This window comes from Rhipicephalus microplus, chromosome 5 (assembly GCF_043290135.1).
Source record: "Rhipicephalus microplus isolate Deutch F79 chromosome 5, USDA_Rmic, whole genome shotgun sequence".
Lineage (NCBI taxonomy): Eukaryota > Metazoa > Arthropoda > Arachnida > Ixodida > Ixodidae > Rhipicephalus > Rhipicephalus microplus.
In genome coordinates, this window is record NC_134704.1 from 162,170,335 (window position 1) to 162,184,814 (window position 14,480).

General features: G+C 45.9%; 1 non-coding gene across 1 annotated transcript; it reads right to left on the reverse strand.

The window, feature by feature from the left end:
• Positions 1-13,026: 13,026 nt before the first annotated feature.
• TRNAW-CCA (transfer RNA tryptophan (anticodon CCA)) lies at positions 13,027-13,098 on the reverse strand. The gene has a single exon. It is a non-coding gene; the product is annotated as a tRNA-Trp (tRNA).
• Positions 13,099-14,480: the final 1,382 nt, after the last annotated feature.

The following is a 14,480-nucleotide window of genomic DNA, read 5'->3' on the forward strand; positions in this document are numbered from 1 at the left end:
CGCTTAGGGTAGCCGTTCGCACACACGTGGTAGCATGTTTTTTAGGTCTTGTGTCGATGAAGCACAGGTAAAGAGACAAGTCATTGTAGACAGACAAGTTAGTAGATAGACAGATTGATGAAAATAAGAAAAAAGGAAATTTGATCCAGACGTGATTCAAACTCGCAACCTTGTGATCTGTAGTCAGACATGCTAACATGTCGCCACCGAGTCCGTTTAGTGTGGCCATTCGCACACACGTGGTAGCATGTTTTGCTTGGCCTTCTGTCGAGGAAGCACAGGTAAAGAGACAAGTCTGTAGACAGACAAATAAGTAGACACACATATAGATGAAAATAATAAATAAGCGAATTTGACCCGGACGTGTATCAAACTCGCAACCTTCTGATCTGGAGTCAGACGTGCTACCGTGTCGCCACCGCGTCCGTTTAGGGTAGCCATTCGCACACACGTGGTAGCATGATTTGCTCGGCCTTCTGTCGATGAAGCACACCTAAAGAGAAGAGTCATTGTAGACAGACAAATAAGTAGATAGACAGATAGATGAAAATAATAAAAAGAGACTTTTACACGGACGTGATTTGAACACGCTACATTCTGATCTGGAGTAAGACGTGCTACCGTGTCGCCATCGAATCCGCTTAGGGTAGCCGTTCGCACACACGCGGTAGCATGATTTGCTCGGCCTTCTGTCGATGAAGCACAGGTAAAGAGACAAGTCTTTGTAGACAGACAAATAAGTAGATACACAGATAGACGAAAATAATAAATAAGCGAATTTGACCCGGACGTGATTCAAACTCGCAACCTTCTGATCTGGAGTCAGACGTGCTACCGTGTCTCCAACGCGTCCGTTTAGGGTAGCCGTTCGCACACACGAAGTACCATGATTTGCTCGGCCTTCTGTCGATGAAGCACACCTAAAGAGAAGAGTCATTGTAGACAGACAAATAAGTAGATAGACAGATAGATGAAAATAGTAAAAAAAAAACTTGACCCGAACGTGATTCGAACCCACAACCTTCTGATCTGGAGTCAGACGTGCTACTGTGTCACCACGGAGTTCACTTTGTGTAGCCGTTCGCACACACGTGGTAGCATGTTTTGCTCGGCCTTCTGTCGATGCAGCACAGGTAAAGAGAAAAGTCATTGGAGACAGACAAATAAGTAGATAGACAGATGAAAATAATAAGAAAGAGAATTTGACCCGGACGCGATTCGAACACGCAACCTTCTGATCTGGAGTCAGACGTGCTACCGTATCGCCACCGAGTACACTTAGTGTAGCCGTTCGCACACACGCGGTACCATGTTTTGCTCGGCCTTCTATCGATGAAGCACAGGTAAAGAAACAAGTCGTTGTAGACAGACAAAGAGGTAGATAGACTGATGAAAATAACAAAAACGAGAACTTAACACGGACGTGATTTGAACACACAACCCTCTGATCTGGGTAAGACGCGCTACCGTTGCGCCACCGAGTCCGCTTAGGGTAGCCGTTCGCACACACGTGGTAGCATGTTTTTTCGGCCTTTTGTCGATGAAGCACCGGTAAAGAGACAAGTCATTGTAGACAGACAAATAAGTAGACAGACAGAATGATGAAAATAGGAAAAAACGAAATTTGATCCAGACGTGATTCAAGCTCGCAACCTTCTGATCTGTAGTCAGACATGCTAACATGTCGCCATTGAGTCCGTTTAGGGTGGTCGTTCGCACACACGTGGTAGCATGTTTTGCTCGGCCTTCTGTCGAGGAAGCACAGCTAAAGAGAAGAGTCATTGTAGACAGACAAATAAGTAGATTGACAGATAGATAAAATGAATAAAGAGAGACTTTTACCCGGACGTGATTCGAACACGCAACCCTCTGATCTGGAGTCGGACGTGCTACCGTGTCGCCACCGAGTCTACTTTGTGTAGCCGTTCGCACACACGCGGTAGCATGTTTCGCTCGGCCTTCTGTCGATGCAGCACAGGTAAAGAGACAAGTCATTGTAGACAGACAAAAAAGTAGATAGACAGATGAAAATAATAAGAAAGAGAATTTGACCCCGGACGCGATACGAACACGCAACCTTCTGATCTGGAGTCGGATGCGCTAACAGTTCGCCACCGAGTCCACTTAGGGTAGCCGTTCGCACACACGTGGTAGCATGTTTTGCTCGGCCTTCTATCGATGAAGCACAGGTAAAGAAACAAGTCGTTGTAGACAGACAAAGAGGTAGATAGACAGATGAAAATAACAAAAACGAGAACTTAACACGGACGTGATTCGAACACGCAACCCTCTGATCTGGAGTCGGACGTGCTACCGTGTCGCCACCGAGTCCACTTTGTGTAGCCGTTCGCACACACGCGGTAGCATGTTTTGCTCGGCCTTCTGTCGATGCAGCACAGGTAAAGAGACAAGTCATTGTAGACAGACAAATAAGTGGATAGATAGATGAAAATAATAAAAAAAGGAATTTGACCCGGAGTTGATTCGAACACGCAACCTCCTGATCTGGAGTCAGACGTGCTACCGTATCGCCACCGAGTACACTTAGTGTAGCCGTTCGCACACACGTGGTACCATGTTTTGCTCGGCCTTCTGTCGATGAAGCACAGGTAAAGAGACAAGTCATTGTAGACAGACAAATAAGTGGATAGATAGATGAAAATAATAAAAAAAAGAATTTGACCCGGACTTGATTCGAACACGCAACCTTCTGATCTGGAGTCAGACGTGCTAAAGTTGCGCCACTGAGTCCGCTTAGGGTAGCCGTTCGCACACACGTGGTAGCATGTTTTTTCGACCTTCTGTCGATGAAGCACAGGTAAAGAGACAAGTCATTGTAGACAGACAAATAAGTAAATAGACAGATTGATGAAAATAAGAAAAAAGGAAATTTGATCCAGACGTGATTCAAACTCGCAACCTTCTGATCTGGAGTCGGACGCGCTAACAGTTCGCCACCGAGTCCATTTAGGGTAGCCGTTCGCACACACGTGGTAGCATGTTTTGCTGGGCCTTCTATCGATGAAGCACAGGTAAAGAGACAAGTCGTTGTAGACAGACAAATAAGTAGATAGACAGATAGATGAAAATAATAAAAAAGAGAACCTAACACAGACGTGATTCGAACACGCAACCCTCTGATCTGGAGTCAGACGCGCTACCGTTGCACCTCCGAGTCCGCTCAGGGCAGCCGTTCGCACACACGTGGTAGCATGTTTTGCTCGGCCTTCTGTCGATGAAGCACAGGTAAAGAGACAAGTCATTGTAGACAGACAAATAAGTAGATAGACGAATGAAAATAATAAGAAAGAGATTTTGACCCGGACGCGATTCGAACACGCAACCTTCTGATCTGGAGTCGGACGCGCTAACAGTTCGCCACCGAGTCCATTTAGGGTAGCCGTTCGCACACACGTGGTAGCATGTTTTGCTTGGCCTTCTATCGATGAAGCACAGGTAAAGAGACAAGTCATTGTAGACAGACAAATAAGTAGATAGACAGATAGATGAAAATAGTAAAAAAAAAACTTGACCGAACGTGATTCGAACCCGCAACCTTCTGATCTGGAGTCAGACGTGCTACTTTGTCACCATGGAGTTCACTTTGTGTAGCCGTTCGCACACACGCGGTAGCATGTTTTGCTCGGCCTTCTGTCGATGAAGCACAGGTAAAGAAACAAGTCGTTGTAGACAGACAAAGAGGTAGATAGACTGATGAAAATAACAAAAACGAGAACTTAACACAGACGTGATTCGAACACGCAACCCTCTGATCTGGAGTCGGACGTGCTACCGTGTCGCCACCGAGTCCACTTTGTGTAGCCGTTCGCACAAACGCGGTAGCATGTTTTGCTCGGCCTTCTGTCGATGCAGCACAGGTAAAGAGACAAGTCATTGTAGACAGACAAATAAGTAGATAGACAGATGAAAATAATAAGAAAGAGAATTTGACCTGGACGTGATTCGAACACGCAACCTTCTGATCTGCAGTCAGACGTGCTACCGTATCGCCACCGAGTACACTTAGTGTAGCCGTTCGCACACACGCGGTAGCATGTTTTGCTCGGCCTTCTGTCGATGAAGCACAGGTAAAGAGACAAGTCATTGTAGACAGACAAATAAGTGGATAGATAGATGAAAATAATAAAAAAAAAGAATTTGAGCCGGACTTGATTCGAACACGCAACCTTCTGATCTGGAGTCAGACGTGCTAAAGTTGCGCCAATGAGTCCGCTTAGTGTAGCCGTTCGCACACACGCGGTAGCATGTTTTGCTCGGCCTTCTGTCGATGAAGCACAGGTAAAGAGACAAGTCATTGTAGACAGACAAATAAGTGGATAGATAGATGAAAATAATAAAAAAAGAATTAGACCCGGACTTGATTCGAACACGCAACCTTTTGATCTGGAGTCAGACGTGCTAAAGTTGCGCCACTGAGTCCGCTTAGGGTAGCCGTTCGCACACACGTGGTAGCATGTTTTTTCGGCCTTCTGTCGATGAAGCACAGGTAAAGAGACAAGTCATTGTAGACAGACAAATAGGTAGATAGACAGATTGATGAAAATAAGAAAAAAGGAAATTTGATCCAGACGTGATTCAAACTCGCAACCTTCTGATCTGTAGTCAGACATGCTAACATGTCGCCACCGAGTCCGGTTAGTGTGGCCATTCGCACACACGTGGTAGCATGTTTTGCTTGGCCTTCTGTCGAGGAAGCACAGGTAAAGAGACAATTCTGTAGACAGACAAATAAGTAGATACACAGATAGATGAAAATAATAAATAAGCGAATTCGACCCGGACGTGAATAAAACTCGCAACCTTCTGATCTGGAGTCAGACGTGCTACCGTGTCGCCACCGCGTCCGTTTAGGGTAGCCGTTCGCACACACGTGGTAGCATGATTTGCTCGGCCTTCTGTCGATGAAGCACACCTAAAGAGAAGAGTCATTGTAGACAGACAAATAAGTAGATAGACAGATAGATGAAAATAATAAAAAGAGACTTTTACACGGACGTGATTCGAACACGCTACCATCTGATCTGGAGTAAGACGTGCTACTGTGTCGCCATCGAATCCGCTTAGGGCAGCCGTTCGCACACACGCGGTAGCATGATTTGCTCGGCCTTCTGTCGATGAAGCACAGGTAAAGAGACAAGTCTTTGTAGACAGACAAATAAGTAGATACACAGATAGATGAAAATAATAAATAAGCGAATTTGACCCGGACGTGATTCAAACTCGCAACCTTCTGATCTGGAGTCAGACGTGCTACCGTGTCTCCACCGCGTCCGTTTAGGGTAGCCGTTCGCACACACGAAGTACCATGATTTGCTCGGCCTTCTGTCGATGAAGCACACCTAAAGAGAAGAGTCATTGTAGACAGACAAATGAGTAGATAGACAGATAGATGAAAATAGTAAAAAAGAAAACTTGACCCGAACGTGATTCGAACCCGCAACCTTCTGATCTGGAGTCAGACGTGCTACTGTGTCACCACGGAGTTCACTTTGTGTAGCCGTTCGCACACACGCGGTAGCATGTTTTGCTCGGCCTTCTGTCGATGCAGCACAGGTAAAGAGACAAGTCATTCTAGACAGACAAATAAGTAGATAGACAGATGAAAATAATAAGAAAGAGAATTTGACCCGGACGCGATTCGAACACGCAACCTTCTGATCTCGAGTCGGACGCGCTAACAGTTCGCCACCGAGTCCACTTAGGGTAGCCGTTCGCACACACGTGGTAGCATGTTTTGCTCGGCCTTCTATCGATGAAGCACAGGTAAAGAAACAAGTCGTTGTAGACAGACAAAGAGGTAGATAGACTGATGAAAATAACAAAAACGAGAACTTAACACGGACGTGATTCGAACACGCAACCCTCTGATCTGGAGTCGGACGTGCTACCGTGTCGCCACCGAGTCCACTTTGTGTAGCCGGTCGCACAAACGCGGTAGCATGTTTTGCTCGGCCTTCTGTCGATGCAGCACAGGTAAAGAGACAAGTCATTGTAGACAGACGAATAAGTAGATAGACAGATGAAAATAATAAGAAAGAGAATTTGACCCGGACGTGATTCGAACACGCAACCTTCTGATCTGGAGTCAGACGTGCTACCGTATCGCCACCGAGTACACTTAGTGTAGCCGTTCGCACACACGCGGTAGCATGTTTTGCTCGGCCTTCTGTCGATGAAGCACAGGTAAAGAGACAAGTCATTGTAGACAGACAAATAAGTGGATAGATAGATGAAAATAATAAAAAAAAGAATTTGACCCGGACTTGATTCGAACACGCAACCTTCTGATCTGGAGTCAGACGTGCTACCGTATCGCCACCGAGTACACTTAGTGTAGCCGTTCGCACACACGCGGTAGCATGTTTTGCTCGGCCTTCTGTCGATGAAGCACAGGTAAAGAGACAAGTCAATGTAGACAGACAAATAAGTGGATAGATAGATGAAAATAATAAAAAAAAGAATTTGACCCGGACTTGATTCGAACACGCAACCTTCTGATCTGGAGTCAGACGTGCTAAAGTTGCGCCACTGAGTCCGCTTAGGGCAGCCGTTCGCACACACGTGGTAGCATGTTTTTTCGGCCTTCTGTCGATGAAGCACAGGTAAAGAGACAAGTCATTGTAGACAGACAAATAAGTAGACAGATTGATGAAAATAAGAAAAAAGGAAATTTGATCCAGACGTGATTCAAACTCGCAACCTTCTGATCTGTAGTCAGACATGCTAACATGTCGCCATCGAATCCGCTTAGGGTAGCCGTTCGCACACACGTGGTAGCATGTTTTGCTGGGCCTTCTATCGATGAAGCACAGGTAAAGAGACAAGTCGTTGTAGACCGACAAATAGGTAGATAGACAGATAGATGAAAATAATAAAAAAGAGAACCTAACACAGACGTGATTCGAACACGCAACCCTCTGATCTGGAGTCAGACGCGCTACCGTTGCACCTCCGAGTCCGCTCAGGGCAGCCGTTCGCACACACGTGGTAGCATGTTTTGCTCGGCCTTCTGTCGATGAAGCACAGGTAAAGAGACAAGTCATTGTAGACAGACAAATAAGTAGATAGACAGATGAAAATAATAAGAAAGAGAATTTGACCCGGACGCGATTCGAACACGCAACCTTCTGATCTCGAGTCGGACGCGCTAACAGTTCGCCACCGAGTCCACTTAGGGTAGCCGTTCGCACACACGTGGTAGCATGTTTTGCTCGGCCTTCTATCGATGAAGCACAGGTAAAGAAACAAGTCGTTGTAGACAGACAAAGAGGTAGATAGACTGATGAAAATAACAAAAACGAGAACTTAACACGGACGTGATTCGAACACGCAACCCTCTGATCTGGAGTCGGACGTGCTACCGTGTCGCCACCGAGTCCACTTTGTGTAGCCGGTCGCACAAACGCGGTAGCATGTTTTGCTCGGCCTTCTGTCGATGCAGCACAGGTAAAGAGACAAGTCATTGTAGACAGACGAATAAGTAGATAGACAGATGAAAATAATAAGAAAGAGAATTTGACCCGGACGTGATTCGAACACGCAACCTTCTGATCTGGAGTCAGACGTGCTACCGTATCGCCACCGAGTACACTTAGTGTAGCCGTTCGCACACACGCGGTAGCATGTTTTGCTCGGCCTTCTGTCGATGAAGCACAGGTAAAGAGACAAGTCATTGTAGACAGACAAATAAGTGGATAGATAGATGAAAATAATAAAAAAAAGAATTTGACCCGGACTTGATTCGAACACGCAACCTTCTGATCTGGAGTCAGACGTGCTACCGTATCGCCACCGAGTACACTTAGTGTAGCCGTTCGCACACACGCGGTAGCATGTTTTGCTCGGCCTTCTGTCGATGAAGCACAGGTAAAGAGACAAGTCAATGTAGACAGACAAATAAGTGGATAGATAGATGAAAATAATAAAAAAAAGAATTTGACCCGGACTTGATTCGAACACGCAACCTTCTGATCTGGAGTCAGACGTGCTAAAGTTGCGCCACTGAGTCCGCTTAGGGCAGCCGTTCGCACACACGTGGTAGCATGTTTTTTCGGCCTTCTGTCGATGAAGCACAGGTAAAGAGACAAGTCATTGTAGACAGACAAATAAGTAGACAGATTGATGAAAATAAGAAAAAAGGAAATTTGATCCAGACGTGATTCAAACTCGCAACCTTCTGATCTGTAGTCAGACATGCTAACATGTCGCCATCGAATCCGCTTAGGGTAGCCGTTCGCACACACGTGGTAGCATGTTTTGCTGGGCCTTCTATCGATGAAGCACAGGTAAAGAGACAAGTCGTTGTAGACCGACAAATAGGTAGATAGACAGATAGATGAAAATAATAAAAAAGAGAACCTAACACAGACGTGATTCGAACACGCAACCCTCTGATCTGGAGTCAGACGCGCTACCGTTGCACCTCCGAGTCCGCTCAGGGCAGCCGTTCGCACACACGTGGTAGCATGTTTTGCTCGGCCTTCTGTCGATGAAGCACAGGTAAAGAGACAAGTCATTGTAGACAGACAAATAAGTAGATAGACGAATGAAAATAATAAGAAAGAGATTTTGACCCGGACGTGATTCGAACACGCAACCTTCTGATCTGGAGTCGGACGCGCTAACAGTTCGCCACCGAGTCCATTTAGGGTAGCCGTTCGCACACACGTGGTAGCATGTTTTGCTTGGCCTTCTATCGATGAAGCACAGGTAAAGAGACAAGTCATTGTAGACAGACAAATAAGTAGATAGACAGATAGATGAAAATAGTAAAAAAAAAACTTGACCCGAACGTGATTCGAACCCGCAACCTTCTGATCTGGAGTCAGACGTGCTACTTTGTCACCATGGAGTTCACTTTGTGTAGCCGTTCGCACACACGCGGTAGCATGTTTTGCTCGGCCTTCTGTCGATGAAGCACAGGTAAAGAAACAAGTCGTTGTAGACAGACAAAGAGGTAGATAGACTGATGAAAATAACAAAAACGAGAACTTAACACAGACGTGATTCGAACACGCAACCCTCTGATCTGGAGTCGGACGTGCTACCGTGTCGCCACCGAGTCCACTTTGTGTAGCCGTTCGCACAAACGCGGTAGCATGTTTTGCTCGGCCTTCTGTCGATGCAGCACAGGTAAAGAGACAAGTCATTGTAGACAGACAAATAAGTAGATAGACAGATGAAAATAATAAGAAAGAGAATTTGACCTGGACGTGATTCGAACACGCAACCTTCTGATCTGCAGTCAGACGTGCTACCGTATCGCCACCGAGTACACTTAGTGTAGCCGTTCGCACACACGCGGTAGCATGTTTTGCTCGGCCTTCTGTCGATGAAGCACAGGTAAAGAGACAAGTCATTGTAGACAGACAAATAAGTGGATAGATAGATGAAAATAATAAAAAAAAAGAATTTGAGCCGGACTTGATTCGAACACGCAACCTTCTGATCTGGAGTCAGACGTGCTAAAGTTGCGCCAATGAGTCCGCTTAGTGTAGCCGTTCGCACACACGCGGTAGCATGTTTTGCTCGGCCTTCTGTCGATGAAGCACAGGTAAAGAGACAAGTCATTGTAGACAGACAAATAAGTGGATAGATAGATGAAAATAATAAAAAAAGAATTAGACCCGGACTTGATTCGAACACGCAACCTTTTGATCTGGAGTCAGACGTGCTAAAGTTGCGCCACTGAGTCCGCTTAGGGTAGCCGTTCGCACACACGTGGTAGCATGTTTTTTCGGCCTTCTGTCGATGAAGCACAGGTAAAGAGACAAGTCATTGTAGACAGACAAATAGGTAGATAGACAGATTGATGAAAATAAGAAAAAAGGAAATTTGATCCAGACGTGATTCAAACTCGCAACCTTCTGATCTGTAGTCAGACATGCTAACATGTCGCCACCGAGTCCGTTTAGTGTGGCCATTCGCACACACGTGGTAGCATGTTTTGCTTGGCCTTCTGTCGAGGAAGCACAGGTAAAGAGACAATTCTGTAGACAGACAAATAAGTAGATACACAGATAGATGAAAATAATAAATAAGCGAATTCGACCCGGACGTGAATAAAACTCGCAACCTTCTGATCTGGAGTCAGACGTGCTACCGTGTCGCCACCGCGTCCGTTTAGGGTAGCCGTTCGCACACACGTGGTAGCATGATTTGCTCGGCCTTCTGTCGATGAAGCACACCTAAAGAGAAGAGTCATTGTAGACAGACAAATAAGTAGATAGACAGATAGATGAAAATAATAAAAAGAGACTTTTACACGGACGTGATTCGAACACGCTACCATCTGATCTGGAGTAAGACGTGCTACTGTGTCGCCATCGAATCCGCTTAGGGCAGCCGTTCGCACACACGCGGTAGCATGATTTGCTCGGCCTTCTGTCGATGAAGCACAGGTAAAGAGACAAGTCTTTGTAGACAGACAAATAAGTAGATACACAGATAGATGAAAATAATAAATAAGCGAATTTGACCCGGACGTGATTCAAACTCGCAACCTTCTGATCTGGAGTCAGACGTGCTACCGTGTCTCCACCGCGTCCGTTTAGGGTAGCCGTTCGCACACACGAAGTACCATGATTTGCTCGGCCTTCTGTCGATGAAGCACACCTAAAGAGAAGAGTCATTGTAGACAGACAAATGAGTAGATAGACAGATAGATGAAAATAGTAAAAAAGAAAACTTGACCCGAACGTGATTCGAACCCGCAACCTTCTGATCTGGAGTCAGACGTGCTACTGTGTCACCACGGAGTTCACTTTGTGTAGCCGTTCGCACACACGCGGTAGCATGTTTTGCTCGGCCTTCTGTCGATGCAGCACAGGTAAAGAGACAAGTCATTCTAGACAGACAAATAAGTAGATAGACAGATGAAAATAATAAGAAAGAGAATTTGACCCGGACGCGATTCGAACACGCAACCTTCTGATCTCGAGTCGGACGCGCTAACAGTTCGCCACCGAGTCCACTTAGGGTAGCCGTTCGCACACACGTGGTAGCATGTTTTGCTCGGCCTTCTATCGATGAAGCACAGGTAAAGAAACAAGTCGTTGTAGACAGACAAAGAGGTAGATAGACTGATGAAAATAACAAAAACGAGAACTTAACACGGACGTGATTCGAACACGCAACCCTCTGATCTGGAGTCGGACGTGCTACCGTGTCGCCACCGAGTCCACTTTGTGTAGCCGGTCGCACAAACGCGGTAGCATGTTTTGCTCGGCCTTCTGTCGATGCAGCACAGGTAAAGAGACAAGTCATTGTAGACAGACGAATAAGTAGATAGACAGATGAAAATAATAAGAAAGAGAATTTGACCCGGACGTGATTCGAACACGCAACCTTCTGATCTGGAGTCAGACGTGCTACCGTATCGCCACCGAGTACACTTAGTGTAGCCGTTCGCACACACGCGGTAGCATGTTTTGCTCGGCCTTCTGTCGATGAAGCACAGGTAAAGAGACAAGTCATTGTAGACAGACAAATAAGTGGATAGATAGATGAAAATAATAAAAAAAAGAATTTGACCCGGACTTGATTCGAACACGCAACCTTCTGATCTGGAGTCAGACGTGCTACCGTATCGCCACCGAGTACACTTAGTGTAGCCGTTCGCACACACGCGGTAGCATGTTTTGCTCGGCCTTCTGTCGATGAAGCACAGGTAAAGAGACAAGTCAATGTAGACAGACAAATAAGTGGATAGATAGATGAAAATAATAAAAAAAAGAATTTGACCCGGACTTGATTCGAACACGCAACCTTCTGATCTGGAGTCAGACGTGCTAAAGTTGCGCCACTGAGTCCGCTTAGGGCAGCCGTTCGCACACACGTGGTAGCATGTTTTTTCGGCCTTCTGTCGATGAAGCACAGGTAAAGAGACAAGTCATTGTAGACAGACAAATAAGTAGACAGATTGATGAAAATAAGAAAAAAGGAAATTTGATCCAGACGTGATTCAAACTCGCAACCTTCTGATCTGTAGTCAGACATGCTAACATGTCGCCATCGAATCCGCTTAGGGTAGCCGTTCGCACACACGCGGTAGCATGATTTGCTCAGCCTTCTGTCGATGAAGCACACGTAAAGAGACAAGACTTTGTAGACCGACAAATAGGTAGATACACAGATAGATGAAAATAATAAATAAGCGAATTTGACCCGGACGTGATTCAAACTCGCAACCTTCTGATCTGGAGTCAGACGGTCTACCGTGTCGCCACCGCGTCCGTTTAGGGTAGCCGTACGCACACACGCGGTAGCATGTTTTGCTCGGCCTTCTGTCGATGCAGCACTGGTAAAGAGACAAGTCATTGTAGACAGACAAATAAGTAGATAGACAGATGAAAATAATAAGAAAGAGATTTTGACCCGGACGCGATTCGAACACGCAACCTTCTGATCTGGAGTCGGACGCGCTACCGTTGCACCTCCGAGTCCGCTCAGGGCAGCCGTTCGCACACACGTGGTAGCATGTTTTGCTCGGCCTTCTGTCGATGAAGCACAGGTAAAGAGACAAGTCATTGTAGAAAGACAAATAAGTAGATAGACAGATAGATGAAAATAACAAAAGAGAGAACTTGACATCGACGTGATTCGAACACGCAACCTTCTGATCTGGAGTCAGACGTCCTACCGGGTCGCCACCGAGTTGACTTAGTGTAGCCGTTCGCACACACGCAGTAGCATGTATTGCTCGGACTTCTGTCGATAAAGCATAGGTAAAGAGAGAAGTCATTGTAGACAGACAAATAAGTAGACAGATAGTTGAAAACAATAAAAAAGAGAATTTGACCCCGACGTGATTCGAACACCCAACCTTCTGATCTGGAGTCAGACGTCCTACCGGGTCGCCACCGAGTTGACTTAGTGTAGCCGTTCGCACACACGCAGTAGCGTGTATTGCTCGGCCTTCTGTCGATAAAGCATAGGTAAAGAGAGAAGTCATTGTAGACAGACAAATAAGTAGACAGATAGTTGAAAACAATAAAAAAGAGAATTTGACCCCGACGTGATTCGAACACGCAACCTTCTGATCTGGAGTCAGACGCGCTGCCGTTGCGCCACCGAGTCCGCTTAGGGTAGCCGTTCGCACACACGTGGTAGCATGTTTTTTAGGCCTTCTGTCGATGAAGCACAGGTAAAGAGACAAGTCATTGTAGACAGACAAATTAGTAGATAGACAGATTGATGAAAATAAGAAAAAAGGAAATTTGATCCAGACGTGATTCAAACTCGCAACCTTCTGATCTGTAGTCAGACATGCTAACATGTCGCCACCGAGTCCGTTTAGTGTGGCCATTCGCACACACGTGCTAGCATGTTTTGCTTGGCCTTCTGTCGAGGAAGCACAGGTAAAGAGACAAGTCTGTAGACAGACAAATAAGTAGATACACAGATAGACGAAAATAATAAAAAGAGACTTTTACACGGACGTGATTCGAACACGCTACCTTCTGATCTGGAGTAAGACGTGCTACCGTGTCTCCACCGCGTCCGTTTAGGGTAGCCGTTCGCACACACGAAGTACCATGATTTGCTCGGCCTTCTGTCGATGAAGCACACCTAAAGAGAAGAGTCATTGTAGACAGACAAATAAGTAGATAGACAGATAGATGAAAATAAAAAAAAGAAAACTTGACCCGAACGTGATTCGAACCCGCAACCTTCTGATCTGGAGTCAGACGTGCTACTGTGTCACCACAAGGTTCACTTTGTGTAGCCGTTCGCACACACGCGGTAGCATGTTTTCCTCGGCCTTCTGTCGATGAAGCACAGGTAAAGAGACAAGTCATTGTAGACAGACAAATAAGTGGATAGATAGATGAAAATAATAAAAAAAAAAGAATTTGACCCGGACTTGATTCGAACACGCAACCTTCTGATCTGGAGTCAGACGTGCTAAAGTTGCGCCACTGAGTCCGCTTAGTGTAGCCGTTCGCACACACGCGGTAGCGTGTTTTGCTCGGCCTTCTGTCGATGAAGCACAGGTAAAGAGACAAGTCATTGTAGACAGACAAATAAGTGGATAGATAGATGAAAATAATAAAAAAAAGAATTAGACCCGGACTTGATTCGAACACGCAACCTTCTGATCTGGAGTCAGACGTGCTACCGTTGCACCTCCGAGTCCGCTCAGGGCAGCCGTTCGCACACACGTGGTAGCATGTTTTGCTCGGCCTTCTGTCGATGAAGCACAGGTAAAGAGACAAGTCATTGTAGACAGACAAATAAGTAGATAGACAGATTGATGAAAATAATAAGAAAGAGATTTTGACCCGGACGCGATTCGAACACGCAACCTTCTGATCTGGAGTCGGACGCGCTAACAGTTCGCCACCGAGTCCATTTAGGGTAGCCGTTCGCACACACGTGGTAGCATGTTTTGCTTGGCCTTCTATCGATGAAGCACAGGTAAAGAGACAAGTCATTGTAGACAGAAAAATAAGTAGATA